Source organism: Dioscorea cayenensis, chromosome 4 (genome assembly GCF_009730915.1).
Source record: "Dioscorea cayenensis subsp. rotundata cultivar TDr96_F1 chromosome 4, TDr96_F1_v2_PseudoChromosome.rev07_lg8_w22 25.fasta, whole genome shotgun sequence".
NCBI classification, from domain to species: domain Eukaryota; kingdom Viridiplantae; phylum Streptophyta; class Magnoliopsida; order Dioscoreales; family Dioscoreaceae; genus Dioscorea; species Dioscorea cayenensis.
The window spans coordinates 17,421,738-17,437,856 of NC_052474.1; the positions used below are offsets into that span (position 1 = coordinate 17,421,738).

Below are 16,119 nucleotides of genomic sequence, written 5' to 3' on the forward strand. Positions count from 1 at the left end.
CTTTGAAATAATAATCGCATCTCCACTGTTATCAGACCAAGAATGTTGTTTACTAATTCCTCAAAGTGTTTGAAATCAAAGCAGTTTGCCCCATCCCCGAATTTATTAATGCGCCTATCATACCTTTATAATGAGAATCAAGAAAATTTCTAAATACAAAGGTTCCATTTCAAATGGAGGTTGGGTAACTCCATAATCCCTTCTGGATGATTCCCAAAGGTCATTCACCTAAGTGGACCCCACCCAGCCAGTTCCACTCAGGGTGCCGCCAAGTAGCATCAGTCATCAAAGGTTGACGACTACAAGCATGCCTAATATAAGAGTAACATATTAAGTAGTATCTGCAGAATTTTTAAAAATGAGAATCTATATTATTAAATGGAAAAACACATTTATTAAACTGATACTATTAAGCACTACATAATTCAACCATATCAAATAAAAGGAAGCAAAAAACATTATAAAATTTAAACAACATAGCCCAGTTAACACACACATGTGAGATCGCATAATAAAATCTTCAAGACAAATTACTACCGCCGATCAGGCCCAGTTGAAAAATGAAACCAAAACCCTGGTAGTTTAAAAATCTCCCACACACATATCATCCAATAATCACACTATAAATTGAAAAAATCTCTCTTTCATCAGACTACTTTATAAATCAAACTTCTGCAAAAACCTACGTAATGTAAAACAAAAGGTAATCGAAAGTTATTCGATGGTGTCCACCTCGCTTAATACCTTTTACAAGGAAACTAATGAATTGCCAAGAGTTGAGCGAGAGTTCTACTTCATATGTTGGTGGAACAAAAATTTCTGCAAGTCCCTAAGATGTCCAACAAATGACAGCTTGAAATGGAAAAGTCAAGAAAGGAAGAGAGAAAATCAAAAGCAAGAGGGTGTCTCGGGATTACCCAAACAAAAATCTGCCCCATCTCCCAAGCGAAAAATCACGCGTATAAGTTATGATTGCCACCCATGTCGAATTGGCTAAATTTCTACATGGGACAATTTATCCAAAAAATTAAAATAATCACAATCACTGCTATATACTTTTGGTTTCAAAATCACGTTTCAAAAAGGAATGGTTTTTAGATACCTCAAATTTAGGGACACCCAGCATATTAAACTTGAGGGTGTTTTTTGGCAACTAATAAATGCTTAAAATATCAAAAGAAATTTAATTACCCCAAATATTTTAGTTAAAGCACAATATTTTAAAAAAAATTTATTTTTTATATAAAAACAAACCATTTCCAAATATATACAATATAATTACAACAAAATGTCTAAAAATACTAAGAATCAAAGTCAGGTATAATGCATTTTATTTATTAAATCTTTATTACCCCATATAGATAAAATTTAATCTAAATCTTAGCTCCTGAAAACATTGTTTTCTATTAATTAAACGAATTATGTGTGGGATATAGATTTTCCCTGAATTAGCAAAATTTCATCTAATTAAAATAGCCAAACCCATCTTTCCTTTCGTAACGCGTCTCCATTCTGGGGCCTTTCCAATCCCACGGTGCCAGCGCTATACTCGCCTTTTCTCATCGTTGTACCCCGATTGAGCTTTCCATCGCTGTTGTCATCGAAGGACTTTAAGGCCCTCAAATTCCGCCTAGTTTTGTTGTCACGCCTTTGATTCTCAGTCGAAGCTCATGCTGCATGGCCGTATAGTGGGTCATTCAATTCATTGTTCGCTAGAGATGACCGATCGGAGCTTTCCAATCTCACACTAGTAACTTCACGCTTACTTTGGGAAAAGCGTGCTCTCATGATTTTGGATTTTCGTGCTCTGATTTCTCTTGGATTTCATTGGAGAATTAGCTTAGTTTATTACATTGATGCTCGTTGTTATTGTATTTTATTTTTAGAGTGTAGGAGGTCGGATCCGAGTGATTGAAATTAGATGAATGATCATCGAATAAAGTATCAAATTTCTATATTCTTTAGTCTTTGTTGGGATGCAAGATTGGAAATAAAATGTGTGTCTAGTCTAAAATGTTTTTAAACTCTAAAACTATAAAAATATCTCTATATGATTTTACAATTTTGTCTTTCAACATTGGTTCAAATGAGATGAAACAATTACTGTCATCATGGATAAATAAAGTTACTTGAATAAAAAGTTTAAAAAGAAATATGAAAGTAAGGAGGAAGTGCTGTTTGCTCTTCATGCCACAGTATATTATTTGTATTTCCAAAGGATTTTTATTTTAATAACTTTATCGACTCTCTTTGATGTTAAATCAAACTAGGCAAGACACACACACACACACACACACACACATACACACACATATATATAGGGAAAATTATTTATTAGTCCTTGCAACTTTTCAAATATCCTCTACACTCTGGCATTTCACGAACATCCCTTCTCATAGCCCTCTCAGTATGCACTCTTTTTAGTTCCTCCAGCTCATTCCGGCTGGCTTTATTTTGTATCTAAAAATCCAATTTTTCTCTGGCCATACTATTATTCCTTTCTTCTTCCTACTTTATTAAGTATATATATCATTTTAACATTGCATAGGCTTCACATGTAACCACATAAAGTTTTCACAACATGTTACATTTCTTTCTCGCTTAATACTTGTTATTGATGTTTACACTTTTAGTTTCTCATTCAATACTATGTGTTCTTATCATTTACTGAGGAAATTTTAGTCAACGCTCAGCCAATTTGTTACAACAGATTGCCATTGAAAAGTAAACTATTATGTGGAATACTGGGAATATGCAAATACCAAGGATTTTATCAAGTGAGAAATTTTGCGCGAGGATAATAGTGAACAATTTCTCGCCGATGTATATAGTACGCAGACATAGACTGGTGCCAGTATCTCATCTTAGTAAACTGAGTGTACAAAGTTCCCAACTGCTTTTGAGTCAGGAGGCCTATATAATACATAAGATACACACACATACATATATATATGTATCATGTAAAGAATAATTTTAGCATAATTCCATCCTAATAAAACCACATGAATTCCTTTTTTGCTAAGAAAGATCCGGAAAACTCTATTATTATTAGACGATGAAGGAAATCTCAAGGTTTTAGATTCCTGCTGGATTAGGTGTACTAAAAGGGTGAGAAAATAAATTAATGTGTGTGTCAATTATTAGTGTAATCGATTCATTGCCACGTAAATGTTGGTAACAAGCTGCAACAAACATAGAGCCGGAATGGTCACAAGTTATTCTTTGCAACGAACCGAGTGTCGCGGATTTGTACATGATGCCAATGTTTGTCAGAATTCATTGCAAAATTCATTGCAATTGTTGCAATGGACTTTTGTTGCAAACTCAAAATACTCTGCAAAAGATGCTACAGCAAATTTGTAAACCCGCATCTACAATTGATTTGTCACAAATCGCCAAAGTCCGCTGCAAAACATGTTGCAAACTTGTAGTTGATTGGGGTGAATGCGATCTGTACGTATCTATTGCAACATATGCGCCATCCATTGCTAGTTGGCAAATGGTGACCTGGGTGCCTGAACCGGCTGCTGCAATATGATCTCCAAACTCTACGTGCAAACTTTGTACGTATGGATCACTTTTCTGTCAATACAAAAATCTAATGGCGACGAAAACGCAATGTAAGTCACGTCCGTCAGCTAAGCAAAAGTGAGTTTGCCATGACTACACAAATGCCTTTTCCATTGCAGCATGGCAAAATTCTTTGAGTGTTCTAGCACCTTTTGTAACTCAACCTTTTGGCTCTAGTATCCGTTGAAGATCAGGATAATAAGAATAATTGAAGCTTTTGACGTTTATCTTTACTATGCTCTAGCATTAGCACTTTGTGTGTGGGTGAGTTTCTATTGTTTTATTTTATATAAAATCATCTTTGATCTTGAAACTTGGTTTAGTATGATGTTAGCTTTTATAATTCTCACCCCTCACGATATGCATCCATTGGAATTAAAATATCAAGGTAAAACTATTATACTTCTCATTTTAGTATTTTAAAACTATAATGTCTATTCTCACTAATAAACCACAAAGCTCTTAATTTATTTACTGGATGTCACTTTTCAACAGGTGTGTTATCATTTAAAACCCTAAAACTTATAGTATTCATTTCTCCCGACCAGTGAATATACAGATTATAAATACCCTGTAAAAGCCATTAGTGAGAGCAGGTTTGTCACTAAAATTACCACCACTTGATATCTGATTTTGACGTCCTTAAAGCAGTAGCTGGATACATTCTTTTTATTTGCTATTTGCCGTGTGTGTTTCTGCATAGTAATAATCTCAGAAAAGTAGAAACAAGCATTTTAGAATTCAGTTGAGGTGTGATATGGCTTTAGGGCTAATACACACCTATGAAGATCACTCTACCTTATTTTATCTCCAATTAATGTGTGAGTTGAAACGGTAGATAAGTTGGATGGAAGATAATTGGAAGGTTTTTATATCTATAAAAGCTTTTGAATTTTTCTTAAGTTATTGGAGAATTGTAAAGAAAATATTTATATTGTTAGTATACAAACTACAAAAAGTGATAAAAATAAAGGTTATTAGATCACAATCTCTCAAATCATCTACACCTATTGGTAGTGTTTCAATGGCTAAGTATAGGTGATATAGTAATTAATATTTATTTTTAAATATTTTATAATAAATAACGTTCTCGGCTTTGACTTTCTAATTAGTTAATACATATCTTTTTGAATGATTTAGTTAAAGAGGTAGTGTTGTGAACCACACCTCAATTGATTGCTTTCACTGCACACATATGGAGAAACTTGGGCAAACTAAAAAGCAAAAAGACTTGTTTGTATATATGGGTGCTATTATTTTTAACCCACTCATCTATTAAAATGAATATTTATAAGTATATTTTCATTGTTAGGATCGAATGAATAATATTAGATCAATTGCAACATCTAAAAGGTATGTGGCCAATGAATGGGAAATTTATTTGAAACATGTATAGAGAACCTCAGCCATCAAGTTAGGTGCTTGGATTAGGTACATACAGTATAAACGGAAAAGATGTTTACATGGCAGTAGTTTATCTCAAAACATCTAGCAAAAAGATGCAAAGAAAATCAAAAGAGAAAGAAAAATGGAGTGAGCATTTCAAGCAAAATGGACTCCTTTATTAATGAATTGGTAAACTAACAAATACACTTTATGGTTTGGGCAATGTTACAATATCTAATATACAAATAGCTACTCAAAACCAATATTATTTGATCTTTGGAATTATGTTTGTAATATGTTCAAATTATAGTTAATGTAAACTTATAGTCATAAAAATCTGATTTTATTGCAATCGGATGATATTATTTTTTAAATTATTTTCATTGATTGTTTTTGTGTGTAGGATGAGTGACAATAAACTTAGAGATGTGAGCAAACAATTCTCAAGAAAATATAAGAAAGGAGCTTGAAAATATTAGTGAAAATGAGGATTGCTTGGAGGGAGATTATGAAGGAAGTGATGATGATCATCATGATGATGATGCCAATAATAATGAAGATAATGATGAAGATGATGATAATGTTGATTGAAAATTTTTCACTTTTGAATATGTTTAGGTTACAGAATCTCATGTTTTCTAAAAACTATTATTGACTCAATGTTTAATTTGTAGAAGTCCGTATTAATTTTATTTTATTACTCATCGATTAAATTTGAGCTATTATTGAATTTGATGTCTTAAATCGAAATAATGTTTAATAGCAATTGAGGTCATATTGTGTAAGTTCATGGTTATAAAATTTATATTATATTGTAATATAGGAACATAAATAATGGTGTAAATGTCTCAAATTTTTATAATGCATTTGTGATAGTAACAATCTGTCTCAAAATAGTACTCATTCTGTGACGGTAAAAATTTTGTTGAAAATAATACTTGCAAAATAATACTCTTTTGTGATGGTCATAAATGGCAATTAACACCTATTTGGTAACAGCGCCAATAATTCATTAGAAAACAATACTCATTTGTAGGGTCATAATCGGAGTCACAAATAATACACATGGGATGGCTGTACCGAATCTTTACAAATGTAGCATCGCTTGTGATGACTACAATGTGGTCACAAATACAATTCATTTGTGGCAAACCATAATTAGTCATAAATACTCATGCAGCAATGATTACGATGTTCATTTCTAATTAATAATAGTCATTTGAGACCGCTAAACTTTGGTCATAAGTAATACTTAATTGCAAGACTAGATAGTTAGGTGTGACGATTGTCTTGTGCTTCAATGGATACTTCACATTTTATGTTTACAAAGAGTATCTTTGGTGATGACATTTATCATTTTTGAGGTTGGCAAACTAGACATTGCAATAGGTGAGTTTTCTTTATAATGATTCTCAAATGATGAATTTATGTTGCTTTATGTTGATCAATATGCCTATTGTTGGTAAGAATACTTCAAAGGGTTCAAAAGTTGAAGCAAGAGTTGAACAAGTATTTTGCTATGTAAGACTTAGGATCTGATAAAAATAAAATTTTTGGCATAAAAATCATTTGTGATATAAAAGCTAAGAAGTTGTCGCTATCACAAGAGAAGTACATCAAAAACCCTCGAGGTTCAAAGATGGATAGTGCTAAAGTGGTAGAGTACATCTTTTTCTATGCTTTTTCTAGATTGAGTGAAAACACATTATTTTTACTAGTAGAAAGAGAAGGGTGATATGATGAAAAGTTGTCTAAAGCACTGGCATTATAATGTATATAATGGTGTGTACTAGACTAGATATTTCTCAGCACAAAATAGTATTTGTAGTTGATTGGTTTCTAATCTAGGAAGAAAGAATTGGAATGTAGTGAAGTGGGTTATGAGACATTTTAGTGGTACTTCTAGTTTGAGTTTGTGTTTTGGAATAGAAAAGTTATTCTTCTAGGGTATACTAACTAAGATATTGCCGAAAATGATGATACAATGAAGTCAACTTCGGGGCTACTTGATTAATCTGCGAGTTTAGCTATATCTCTCTCAAATCAAAGGTTCCAAACACGCGTTGTTTCCATCTACTACAAAAGCTGAAAATTATTATCATTGTTGAAACTTGTAAAGAGTGCTCTTTGAGGAAGAGTTTTAATGGAAGCTCGGATTTTCTCAAAAGGCACGTTTTGAAATTGTGAAAGTTAGAGCGTTAACTCAACTTAGCGAAAAATTCTACATTCCAATTGTAGGTAAAAGCATATTGATGTGAAGTCTCATCAGATTAGAATCTTCTTGATTGTTAATTTCCCCGGAAATCAAGAAGATTCATTTGATGATAATGGTTCTTATATGATAACCAAGTCCTGCTAATATCAAAATTTGATGAATGTTTCTTGATTGCTCGGATGCGTCTGCCTCCATATAGTTTGATGGGGAGAATTATTGGATTCTTCCGGCCTTCCTCATATGTGGATAAAAGCTCCAAAACTTGTATCATGCCCAGCATTGTTTATACCCAAAAATATATTAATTAGGGTTTCATTTGTAGGGTTTCAAATGCAATGGTTTATGGAAGAAGATAGAGAAAGGGAAGATCTTAGTTTTCTAGCTCCCTGCACGCACACAACTTCACATTTTTGCTCAATCATATTTGCTAATGCTATTTAATCATACTGAATTTTTGGTCTAGTGTCTCACAAGACATCAATTTATAATTTGAACTATCATTTTTGTTTGAGTTCCATAGCAGTAGTGATCAAAACCTTGAACACTTGATCTAGGATTTCTCCTTTTTGCAGCTTTCTACTTTCTCCCATTTGTGTTACTGATTATTCTCTTGAGTGGTGCTTTTTTTTGTATAATTTTGGTAGAAGATTTTGTACACCCTCTAGATTACTTTTAGTATTTTGATGGACTTGATGGTCTTATGGTTTTTACCCTTGATTTGATCGGTTATTCACATTAAAATCATTTGTTTATTGTTGTGTCTGATTACTTCTTAAAGGAGAATAAATTATAGCTACTGACATTGATATACATGTTGTGGTCATGTTAGCTTCCTCTTCATGGATTTGGATATCTTTGAGAATTATTTGGTGTTGTCCTACTTCCACTGCTATTTGTTTAGGTGATACCATGACGTGTCAACACTAAGATCTAGCCCAAGAATGCACCCAAACTAAGCTCAATTAAGATTTGCTTGTGACAAATTGCCCCTCATCAACTATTAGAGGATTCTATCACCACCACATGTATGCTATTTTTACTCTACTCTTTCAATCAAGCCATTTTGCAATGCGATGCGACTATACACACACTACACCATGACAGGTAAAACAAACATTGGGTCATGTTCTAATTGATATTTTTGACTAACACATATGCATGAAAAATTGTTCTTCTTGTGAAGAGTGCAAAGCAAGCAATACTCTAATTGTTCATGCCATAGTGTAAATGACAAGAAAAATGTAGAATTTTACATGGAAAAAGAAATTGGTCACAGAGTTATGTGGTTGTATAACTCTAGCCAGGTTTCAATTTTAACCTTAATTGTTGCTTTCAATTGTGCTGATAGGGTTTGTATATAGCCTATATTAACATATACCAAAATATTCTTTAAATATAAAAATATCATTCATGTTATTCAGAAGTTTCTATGTTATTTCCTAATGGAATATATGTATCTATATTTTGTAATAATTAATATGTTTTGAATAATTATATATATAATGAACTATGATGTAACTATATTTATAACATTTAGAAATCCATTATGATGTATATAAGTGGATAAATCTTAGCCTTTTGATATAAGGGGATCCAATTAATTATAAATAAAGAGGAGGTCATACTCATTGAAAATACTGAACCTAATGAGTTTTTGTTCCCATTTAATGCTTTCACACTACAAGAAATTTGGCCTATACCAACTAAATTTAGCGGCAAATTAGTAAATTTGTCGCGGAGTATTTTTTATATTAACCACTACACATATGCTTTTAGTAGTAAATTTTTGAATTGGCTACTATAAGCACAAGTTTATTTATTACCTTTTAAACAATAGTTTTTACAGCGACAATTTGTATATCAACCACTATATATATTAAATTTTAAAAAATATATATTTAAGGGCTGAAAATGATCCCCACTATTTTTTGTTATTTATTTAAATAAAATTATTAGCGGAAAAATCTATTATCCCGAATTTATCGAAAATTTTTTATTTCATAAACTTTTAACAAACTTTGAAAATTTTTAAAAATTTTATTTATTTATTTGTTTTGTTTTTTAGATATTCTATTAACCCAAATTTTATGGATTTTCAAATTCATTACTCTAGATTTATAACATAAGAGATATATTTTTAGCGCAAATTTTTTTTTAGCTAATGTAGACATAAGTTTAATTATTTATTTTTTAACAATAGTTTTTATAGCAACCAATTCATGTATTAGCCGCTTTATATATATATATTAAATTTTAAAATCTATATTTAAAGGTCAAAAATGATCTTCATTATTTTTTATCATTGATTTAAATAATAATAATTATTATTAGCGAGGAAAAAATCTTTTGAAAAATATATTATTTAAAAAAATTATTAGAGAAACAATTTACTTGCTGCTACTAATTATTAAGTTTGAAAAAAAAACAATAGATCATGTTACAAAATGTAAAGAAGTCACATAATTCATTCTTGCTGTTGTGAAAACTGGTGCAATCCAAGCTATGTTCTCATTCTATTATTTAAATACTAACAATAATAGTAATTGATTGCTTCCCCGCAAGTGTACGGGATCGCCAAGTAATACCTCATGTAAAAACACAAGGATCATATTCTATGGGGCTAAGGAGCTCCTATTACTCCTTCAAAACCTATTATCTAACCTAACATCTTAAGCATGGAGAATTACTCTAATAGATGCAAGGAAATAAACAAAATACAGTTACATGAATTAAAGAACAAGACAAGTGATTGCAAGAGGTACAATAATATGCAAAGGACTATGGATGTGGATCCCCTTGAGGGGTCATCATGATACAAGGATGAAAAATAAAAGATAGCAAGGGTGCTTTAGACAGAGGGATCTCAAGATTAGATCAACCCCGATTTCTCGGTGATTAAACCCTAATCCCATACGAATGTTGATTGGATTTTCTCCCCAACCAACATCCTTACGATTGCATTAAGTGCAAGGAGGTCACAAGATAAGGGTAAACTTGCCCTAAGTTTATCCTTATAAATTGGAGGGCTATCAACATCCAATTTCTCCGTATGCCAATACAAGCAAACCTCTTTTAGTTCATTAATGATATAATACACGTGAGTACGTCACATCTATGTGTATAACTTAATAAAGAACTACGGATCTCTCCATTGAGTAGTTCTTGACATGAAGAACAATGAACTAAATTGTAAATCAACCAAAACATTTCAATTAAGTAAAAAGCATCCAAAATACATGATGAACCCCCCAAGGTTCACCAACACCCGGTGGCTTTGGGGGTCTAGTGTGCCATCATACAAATAATAACAACAAAAGCAAGAAAAACATAGAATGAGTTAATAGATGACACTCCCTAGTCAAAATGATGAAGGATAAGATGGAGATCCGGCCGAATGACGCTTTCCCAGTCCAAGAAGTGCCCAATGACGCTTCCCTTAGCCGAATGCCGCTTCTCGGTCCCTCATCCTTCCTTCCTTAGTGATAGATCTCTCACTTTGATGATTATGCTCTTGCCTCCTTCTCTAGGCTTGAAATGTCGCCTCTAAGAGATTTCTTCGTTCTTATTCTTCTTCTTCTTCTACTCTCCAAGTGGTAGCTGAAGGTCCCTCATTCTTGCCCTAGAAATGTGCTTTTATACCCCCAGGGTATATGGGTCGTATGGGGGTCATATAGATATCACATGGAGCCCAAAACCTTCAAGATTCGAGGCATACCGGGATCAATACAGGGTGGCATTGAGGCCGCATGACTTAGACCAACTTTCTATACCGAAAATTCTCCAGGTGCTATAGTGATTGCTACACTGAAGACGCTACAGTACACCTACTGCAGCACTCCAGCTACAGTAATCTGCTACATTAAATATGCTATAGTACTACGAGACCTGTTTTTCTTCTTTTTTTTGTCCTAATCATATCCTAGTGTTTTCCATGGCTCCTCCGTGCCCTACAATTGAAATAATACATGATTAAGCATAAAACGGGCATCCATTTCTATAAAAATACATGCTAAGTGTATAAAATACATGAATTAAAATACATACATTTAGACACTTATTAAAATATCCCCACACCTAAGCGTTTATTTGTCCTTAAGAAAACAAATCAGGAAAAACAAAGAGAATGATAAGTGGCTAAATGTATAATCTCCGGCTAAAATAGATACAAGAATCTAAAAGAAATGGGTAATGCATATAAATGTTGAATTACAAACAGTAAGCACAACTGAAAGATCCTGTTTCACCTCTTATATATTTGTGTTGTGTGTGTGAATCTTCTATCTCATTTTCCCTGACTTGGTAAAGCCTACTGACTTCAACCAGTACAGCTTTAGATGCTAATAACTACACATGCAAAGAGTACTAAGTCTTAAGGTGCTAAGTGCTACTTCAATGAACAAATAAGATCCTTCTAACTCTTAAACTTGAACAGATTCCCTTTTTCTTCTCAGAAACTCTAGTAGATAATCAAAAAGATCACTAGGGTTTTTATTTTCATTTCTTTTTTTTTTTCGAGACCGACTAACGTAGACTAAACCAAAAAATCTTTCGGAAATCTTTCTGGAGAATGTACATGCTGGTTAGGCACAAGAATCACCCAACTACTTGATTACAGTCTACATAGACGCATTCATGCTTTATTAGCAGAGGAATACTGACATAAACTCATTTTTTTGTTCTTTTCATCATTTTTTTTTATTTTTATTTTTTTCATTTTTCCCCACATTCACCATAGATCATGTCTTTAGACTGCTCTACATGCCACAAAACTAGGGTTAGCTCAACAAGACTTAGAAGTTTTTAAGAGTTCATTGATATAATAGAACTTAGTATTCTAAGACCAAGTACTCAAAGTTGTGTGCTAAGCATACAACAGAGACAGAGTAGTCATGCTGGCTATTCCCAGAGCATCAACAAAAGATTCAGTGCACACGATAATACTAAAGGTGAAACAGGATTCAATAGAGTAAAACAACAAATATGTAACTCACATCAATAATTAATCCATGCTAGAAGAATCTCACAAGAATGAACAAGCCATCATGGGTAACACTAGCATGCAAACAATGACCTTAATACATGAAATACATCCATCCACACACCTAGTGTTGTACACTAATCATGAAAAGCATGGTAAAATAAGCAATAAAAATAATAGATGATGGTGAAAATGAACTTCCTCGGTTCATCTTGTGCAAATGGCAAATGTGACCCGAACACAAAGTATGGCAAGCTATACATGTTGAGTTCGGTCTCCATTGAATGTGGAGGGGCTCACCAAGCTCCCTTAATGCCCTGCTAGGTAAAATGGGACATCAGCATTCCAAAGAAAAATTTAAATGGAAAGATTAAATACTAGGGAGTAGTCAAACACATAAATAGATAAAAGCAAACAAAGTTCTACAAAAGGTTGGTAAGGTAGAACCCTTGCCAACTTATTAGTACAAGAAAGTAAACAAATATACTGAAATATAAATAGCAAAAAGACACTAAAATATGCAAAATAAATGTCCATGCTCAAATGTCAAACTAGTTATTTCCGGATGATACAAATAGTGGTGGTCTTGGAGTGCTTCAGAAGTGCTCAAAATATCCAAGGTTAGTTGGTGATAGGTAGGATAGTCAATTGTAAACAAGTTCACCCAACAACTGATAAGTGCTTGTGTATTAGTAATACGAAGTATTCTTTTCTGACATTGAGTATTACATTTCTTAGATTTTATCACTTATGCATGTGTATTTGTGTTCTTTTGTGCATGTAGGGTTGTGGAGAGAATAGTGGAAGAAAGGAACCAAAAGTAGATCATGGATGCAATTTTCGATGAACTCTTGGATTGAACAAACGTGAAGACACAAGTTGTGCTCAAATACATGTGAGTGTGTGCCAACCTTCATTGTGCTAGAGCGAACATACAAATTGGAGGGGCACAAAGGCAGTCACACTTATGACTTCCGACTTGCGCGATACTAGCAAGATCTTCTTCAAAAGTGATTTTATTGAAGAAGCAACGCCATCTACCGCATGAATGTGTGCCCATTCATGTGGTCTCGATGAAAGTGTGGATTCAGGAGTATTTTAGCGAAGTTCATAGCTCGAAGAAATTCAATTTCTGTAAATTCACACTGGCGTGTGGAAATTCCACACGCCCGTGTGGATGCCCGATTTTAGCCCTATTGAAGCCGCGACTTAAAGAATTTTGTGGGATTTTTTTCTCATCTTTTCCCCTTCTTTGGTTTGGGACCGTGTGTCTTACGATTTCCATGGCTTATTTGACATCAGTTTGGAGACATAATGATTGGTCTTGCACTTGAAACAAAAGTCCTTGGGTGAGCAATGTCTGGGTGCTCCATTTTCTATTGATTGCCTCTCCTATTTTTCTATTATGTCTCTTTCCTCTTTACTTTAGTTCTATTTGTATTGATATTGTTCACACCTCTCTTGAATCATCTTCACTATAGTTAAATAGCAATACTTGTCACTATTCCCTATTGATACGACTACCCACTCACCAGAGTACTTTATTACTTCAACAACCTGTGCACTCGTGGTACACACAAGCAAAGTTGTGTGTCAAAGCTTTTGGCGCCATTGCAGCGGAATAGGCATTTTGGAAGCATTTTGCACTTTGCTATTTTAGCTATTCATCACTTGTTCTATTTCACACTTTCTTATTCTTCCATTGTTCTGATTTACTTTTTCTTTCTTTGGTTGCAGCTCCAAGTTATGATCCAAGGAAACCCTTCGACATTGGTTGAAGGAGATTTGGACATTGGATGAAGAATTCATAGAAGGGGAAAAGAACCTGTGCAAGAACAGTGAAATCAAGCTGAGATAGAAGGTGAAGGGTTTGATAACATGACAGAATAGAATGAGCAGCAGAGGATACTCTTAGATTATGCTAGACCCATAGTTCTTGGCATGTAATTTAGTATTGTGCGGCCACGGATTACAGCTCAGAATTTTGAGCTTAAGCCATGCTCCATCTAGATGTTCTAGTAGTCTGTAGAGTTTAATGGTTTGCCCGATGAGGATCCAAACAATCACATTGAGAACTTCTTGGAAATGTGCGACATGCTCAAGATTAATGGTGTTACGGATGATGCCATCAAGTTGAGGGCCTTCCCATTTTCCTTGAAAAGAAGAGCAAAACAATGGCTACACTTACATGGGAGAAGATGGCAGAAGTTTTTCTTGCCCGATATTTTCCACCCGGAAAATCTGCAAAGCTTAAGAATGAAATATCTTCTTTTGCGCAAATGGAATTGGAGTCTCTTTTTGAGACATGGGATAGGTTCAAGGAGCTCATGCGGAAATGTCCTCAACATCGGTTCCCCTAGTGGACGATCATTCAGACTTTCTATAGTGGGTTGAACCAAAGCACAAAGTAGTTACTTAATGCTGTAGCAGGAGGTACCTTAGGAAGCAAGACCCCTGAAGAAGCCTAACATCTCATCGAAGAAATGGCTATGAATAGTTATCAGTGGAACACACGGGACAGAAAGAAGGTAGCCGGACTTCATGAGATTGATGCAGTCACATCTTTGGCATCCCAGGTTGAGTCATTAAGCATGAAGTTAGATACTCTAACTTCTTCTAGAGTGACAGTCATGACGAGTTATACTGGGTGTGGGGGAGGACCTGCTCCATCTGATTGCCCGATTTCTATTGGTGGTACATCCTCAGTGGAACAGGCTGATTTTGTAGGTAATGCGATGAGAGGGCAAGGAAATCGGTATAGCAATACTTACAATCCAGGGTGGAGGAGGCACCAAACCTTTCTTGGAGTAATCAAGGGCAACAGAAGACTATGGCACACTAGGTTTCCAACAGCAACAACAAGCCCCGAACATGGAAAATAGAGTTTCAAGGTTGGAGAACTGGATGACCGATCTAGAGAAAGCTTTAACCAAGTTTTTTCATCATTGGATACAAGATTTCAATTGGTTGAAGCCACACTTCACAACCGCATCACATCATTGCACAACTTGGAGAATCAAATAGGCTAAATTACAAAGTTACTTTCGAAAAGACCTCAAGAGAGTTTTCCTAGCAACACGGAGATAAATTGAGTTACCCGTAGTCATGGAGGTTGAGGAGAGAGCCAACAAAGAGAAGGAGGTGGCACACCCACCTTAGAAGCCAAGAGTCCCTTATCCTTTAAGGTTAAAGAATGACCAAAATGATGAGCAATACAAGAAGTTCTTGGGTCTATTCAAACAGTAGCATATCAACATTCCATTTGTAGAGGCATTGTCTCAAATGAATCGTTACGCAAAGTTTCTCAAGGACCTCTTGACCAACAAGAGAAAGTTGGAGAAGATTGCATCTGTGATCTTAGATGACTCTTATTTGGCTGTGTTGCAAAAGAATATGGCGAACAAGAAGAAAGACCCTGGAAGCTTTATCATTCCATGCAACATTGGTAATTTGGGTAAATAAAAGGCATTGGCAAATTTAGGGGCTAGCATCAATGTAATGCCGTATACTTTCTTCCAAAAGCTAGGCTTGGGAGAGCCTAGACCCACTCGGATGACACTTGAATTGGCGTACTGAACGGTTAGACATCCAAGGGGCATTTGAAGACATACTTGTGAAAGTTGACAAGTACATATTTCCTGTGGGCTTTGTGGTATTGAATGTGGATGAGGATGCCAAGGTTCCACTGATACTTGGGAGGTTGTTCTTATGCACTTCCAAGGCTCTTATTGACATGGACGGTGGGGAGTTGACATTACGAGTTGGTGATGACAAGTTGACATACCTACCGCCTCGCCAAAGCCATGAGACATTCTCTCGACTTTGATGATACCTTGTATTTCCTTGACACTACTAATGAGTTAATTGATGTACATGTGCAGGAAATAATGTGTCCGGACTCGTTTGAGGGCTTACTAGATCAAGAGGTGGAGAATGAAGAAGTTTTAACACTTGGTCTAGAGGTGAGTTG

The 16,119-nt window shown here is 34.5% G+C and overlaps 1 non-coding gene across 1 annotated transcript; it reads right to left on the reverse strand.

Moving 5' to 3' along the window:
• Positions 1-14,395: 14,395 nt before the first annotated feature.
• LOC120259771 lies at positions 14,396-14,502 on the reverse strand. Its single transcript, XR_005536322.1, has one exon. It is a non-coding gene; the product is annotated as a small nucleolar RNA R71 (small nucleolar RNA).
• Between the last annotated feature and the right edge of the window lie 1,617 nt (positions 14,503-16,119).